The sequence below is a fragment of the Natrix helvetica genome, assembly GCF_964273705.1.
Source record: "Natrix helvetica genome assembly, chromosome: W".
In the NCBI taxonomy this organism is placed as follows: Eukaryota; Metazoa; Chordata; class Lepidosauria; order Squamata; family Natricidae; genus Natrix; species Natrix helvetica.
The window spans coordinates 20,936,478-20,941,823 of record NC_138555.1 but is presented as its reverse complement, the minus strand read 5'-3'; the positions used below and the strand labels follow the sequence as shown (position 1 = coordinate 20,941,823).

General features: G+C 38.7%; 1 long non-coding RNA gene across 1 annotated transcript; it reads left to right on the top strand.

Moving 5' to 3' along the window:
- Positions 1–233: 233 nt before the first annotated feature.
- On the top strand, positions 234–433 carry LOC309400726. The gene is made up of 2 exons (XR_014176699.1): positions 234–311; positions 343–433. It is a non-coding gene; the product is annotated as an uncharacterized lncRNA (long non-coding RNA).
- The last annotated feature ends 4,913 nt before the right edge of the window (positions 434–5,346 follow it).

The window sequence follows — 5,346 nt, the reverse complement described above, 5'->3', positions numbered from 1 at the left end:
TGACATGTTCTGTACAGACCCTTTTATTAAGCAGTTTCTTTAAGGCGGGGGAGTGGACACATACAAAGAAGTACATTCAGCAATTTTCCACAAGAAAACAATTAATAGGTATGTAGCAGTTAAGGGGTTTTCAAAAACATCCCTAATAATGCATCGTATACACAGTTAGATATTTGCAGTTAACCAACAACCTATACAAACGCTATGCTAAGCTAGATAAACGGTTAGTTATTGTGGTCAGCAAACATCCTATACACAGTTAGATATTTGCAGTTAACCATCAACCTATGCAAGCATTATGTATGTTAAAGGTCACATTCTCATGCAGGCACTATGTTAAAGGTCACATTCTCATGGCCTACTTTCGTTTCAGCTTCAACAAGGCCTGAACCAAACTACTGTCATGCATTCACATCTCCTCTGTTTTTGTTTTAAAAGGAGGTCAATATCCCTCCAAGGCTATGCGTTCCTCTAACAGCCCACCCTCCGGCAGGCAGTGAGAAGAACCATTCACCTTATCCGGGAATTGAAGCTCACTTTCTGTATCGGAGTCTGAATCCGAAAATGTTAACAACGGTTGTTTGCAGGTGTCGTGCGAGGAGGGTAACAAGTGTTGCAGTAGGTTTAAATCTTTGCGAGTAGCATCAACTTCTTTATCTATGTCACCCAGGCGAGTACGCAAAAACCTGAGCAGTTTTCCCATAACACAAGGTCCAATGATACAAGCAATCAAAATCAAAATCAAAGGACCTATAAGGACTGAAAGCAAAGTTGTAAGCCATGGAGAAAAGTTAAACATTCCTTGATACCATGTGTGAAACTTGGAGCGTTCTGACTCTCTATCTTTCAATCGGGTATTTAATTCTGCCATAGAATCAAGCACAATGCCTGAACTGTCAGTATAAAAACAGCATTCTTCTTTTAAAGCTACACATAAGCCGCCCTGTTTCAAAAATAACAAATCCAATCCTCTTCTATTCTGTAAAACAACTTCAGATAGTGAAGTAAGAGAATTCTGGAGAGCAACCATAGATTGAAAAGGTACGGCAGAACCTATGGCCTCATAAAATGGTGGTTGGAAAAAAAAAAGAAAGGCACATCCAACACTCCGGATCAGCATTAGGAAAGGCATGACTGTTATTAAGAGCAAAATAGGAGGAAGAAATAAGAGACAATAAGGCTTATTACTTAAAAATATACAGTTAACTACTTTAACACATGTTACATTTTTAGGAACTGCTACTATCAATATATACAAAGCAATTGCATCAGAGGGAGGATCATAAGCAATTAATCCTCAATGAAAGATAGTCTTATAATTCGAACCAATGAAGTGTTGAATTACTGCAGGCAAAATTCAAACAGGATCCAAGCATATAAAAAGCAAATGTTTCATGTACAGTTCAAGTCAGTGTGTGTAATGTTAGTTGCACCCATAGATTTTTATTGCAGTCACTGTTCAAATGAGTTTTTTGGTGAGATGACAAAACAAGTAAACATAAACAAATGATGACTAATGATGACTAAAAACTTGGCAAAAATGGCAGCACATAAGTTGTCGTGTCGTTGTTTCAGCACTGCTTTGGTAGTTTTTGGTTTTTCATATCACTGGACAGCTGTTTTGGCAAGATCGTATTGGCCACTGTGCTGTCTGTAAAGTCATCTTGGTCATCTCTGGAACTGGATTTGGGAACTGGTACGACAATATTCTTGTCTAGACAAACATCACGTACTAGAATCCATAAAAATCTGTAAAAACAAGCACAGCATATCCTCGTCCCCCTTGCGGGGGAGGCAAACAAACTTTTTAAATCTATTGTGTTACCTATGCCAAATTAGCCAAATTGGGGTACACCAAATTACTAGGTACCCAAAATCCCTCCTTTTTTATATGTTTGAAAAAACAGTCCCTGAAGGACCAATTAACACGTTCCACAATGGCTTAACCTGTGGAATTATAAGGAAAAACCCAAAAATTAAAACTGGTGCAATTAGTACAAAATTACAAAAAGGCCAATGAAAAATAGGCCAGGCCATTGTCAGTTTTGTTTTAAAAAAGTTTGCCCAAGGCAATAAAGGCTGAAAAAAAAAATGTGGCCAAAAATTAAAAATAGATAATACAATAATAATACAATAGTAGAGTTGGAAAAAACCTTGGAGGTCTTCTAGTCCAACCCCCTAACTAAATAAATGAATTTATTTCTAAGGAGCCAAAAAAAAGAAAACATAGGTGACATCCATTTGCCATAGTGATTAGAGGCCAAATCATAAAAATTAACTTCTTTGTCCCCAGAGGGGGATGCCCCAAAACACTGGGAACAAAATAAAACAATTTGCTTGGCCTGGTTGAGTGGCATATGGCAAAATTGTGCCAGTCCCCAGGCATTTTGATGAGAAAAAAAATAATCAAAAATAAATCTAAAGAAAAAAAAAACATAGTTTCTAAAAAATTAAAAATAAATTGACACACATAATAAAAGTCAGAAATATAGTTAAAAAGCTTATTAAAAAAAGATGTGAAAAAATAAAATAGCAAAAAACAATTTTTAGTGTTACAAAAACAACAATATTGCAAGGTAGGAAACTTTCATAAGAGTCCTTATAAACAATTTCATCTTCCATCCAAAAAAAAACAAAACAGTCTTATGAAAGCAAAGAATTGAGAACAATAGGCAAGCAGAAAAGTCATACAGACCACATAGTCAATTAAAAGACACTGAAAAAAAATTTATTTTGAAAATAAAATAAAAAAATCAAATTTTGGAATAGAAAAAATAATGTTAATAAAATCAGTCCAATTTCTACAAAAAACCCAAGGTTATTAATTTAACTACCTAAAAAAATGGCAAAACATTTTAAAACAGAGTCTGTTGTCTTTAAAAAAAAAAACATCAAAAGAATTAGCTGACAAGTTACGCAAACCACAAATGGAATGCTCAAAATCTCATTAATCTTTTGAACTGTGGCAAGGGCACAAAAAAAAAAGAAAAAATAAATCAAATAAAAAACTTTAGATAGCGGCAGACAAAAACGGACAAATCCAAACAAAGATTCCCCAATAGCTGCCATAAATTAATTAGCAAAATAACTCCTTTCAAACAAAAAAGGTTGGAACAAAAAAGACTATAACATTTTATGCAGTCATGCTTTATTAAAACAATCTACAATTCATACAATACAATACAATACAATACAATAGCAGAGTTGGAAGGGACCCTAGAGGTCCTTCAATCCAACCCCCTGCCTAGGCAGGAAACCTATACCATCTCAAACAAATAACCATTCAACATCCTCTCAAAGACCTCCAGTGTTGGGCCATTCACAACCCCTGGAGGCAAGCCGTTCCATTGACCAACTGCTCTTAGAGGCATTCACAGATATCACTGGGACTTTTCATACACACACTCATGGTAAAAATGAGCAAACACTCATTCTCCCCGCTCCTCCTGCTTCCCTCCAAAGAATGACCCAGAAGGAAGAGTGGGTGGGGGGAGGGGGAAATTCACACAGGCAATCACGTGGACCTCTGGAGCCATTCACTTATCACTCCCTGGGGCATGGGGGACACATATTCACATTCATACTGCAATCAAACCTTCATGCTTGCTCATGCCAAACAATTTGGAAATGATAACACACATGCATACACACACATACCATCCTTTATATAAAAGGGAATCAAACTACATTCATACCAACTTTTACCATCAACCTACTCACATTTGCACTACAATCATTAATTTCACATATAAAAATCCCATTTCATTCTTTCTTCATGCAAGGCAGTTATTACAATTACTTCAAGGAGCTGTACATAAGCCAATGAGCTCCATTTTCTATTATTAAAGGATCTCAACTTCCCTCCAGGTCTGGAGATGATCACGCACTAGATTGTTAACGCCTGTCTCTGCCCTGGGGTGTTCGTTTCTTAATTTGGATCTGCCAGCGGACGCTGGCTAAGTTTTAAAGATCCAAATTCTATCTTGATATCCCAGCACGCGCTGGCATGTTTAAATATCAAGATGTATAAAAACAATGTACAGAGATGTTTGTCCACACATTGTTTGCATTCAGCCAGGGTTCTAGGTTGACTCATGCTGGCATATTTTTAAAGATCCAAGATGTATGGAGACTTTCATTAACACATCATTTGCATCTGGGTGGGGCCCTTGATTCATCTGATGGTGGCCAAAAAATCAGCAAATTTGTTGACAAAATCTAAATCAAAACTGCCTTCTGGAGGCCAGGTTTTTACTTTAGGACTAATAGAGTAGGTTGGTCAGAAAAATGTGCAGAGGGTTTTTACTCAGGTTGAAGGCAAACCTTTAGTAGGAACTTCCTTCATTTCATACATACATACAAGGCAACAAAGGCAGAAAAGGAGCCAGCCCGTGGATCTACATCAGGAAAGTCAGTAGGAGTTTCAGTAGGAAAAGAAGCAGAAGTCTCCGCCAGGGGAGCGGAGGAAGCGACTGAGACTTTGGGGGCCTCATAAGGAGGTGGTGAAACCTTCGGGGTTACGTCCGAAGGAGAAGGATTAGGAACAAAAGAAACGGAAGAATCGTCTGAAGGAGAATTAGGATAGAGAGTAAGCGATAGATTTTCGAGAAAGCGGATAGACAGTGATGCTGTTAATCTTTTGGAGAGAATTAATACGCTTCACGAGAGCGAAAAGTTCCTCTCGGTGATGAGCAGAAACCTTTGAGCCCGAGGAGCCCATGACTTACGTGTGCACAGTGGCGCGTCCGGCCGGGTAAGTTCACAGGAGTGAAGGAGAGCACACCGCTAGACAACGATCGTGCCCATGAAGATGCCAATACAGGACTGGACGAGCCCCCAGATGTCGCTGCAAGGGTCGCGACATACTTGAGTCCGGATTCGCCTGTCTGGGCCTTCTGGGTTCTCCCTTGGGTGGGAGAACGAGCCCCGGTCCTCACCGGGAATTTGGGGGGTCCACACATGGACGAAGGCTGCAAATTAAGACACCACACAAAGAGTTAGCTCGAGGTAGGCAAGCACAGAGTGCCTGGAGGATGTATGGCTACATTCCTCCTGACATGTTCTGTACAGACCCTTTTATTAAGCAGTTTCTTTAAGGCGGGGGAGTGGACACATACAAAGAAGTACATTCAGCAATTTTCCACAAGAAAACAATTAATAGGTATGTAGCAGTTAAGGGGTTTTCAAAAACATCCCTAATAATGCATCGTATACACAGTTAGATATTTGCAGTTAACCAACAACCTATACAAACGCTATGCTAAGCTAGATAAACGGTTAGTTATTGTGGTCAGCAAACATCCTATACACAGTTAGATATTTGCAGTTAACCATCAACCTATGCAA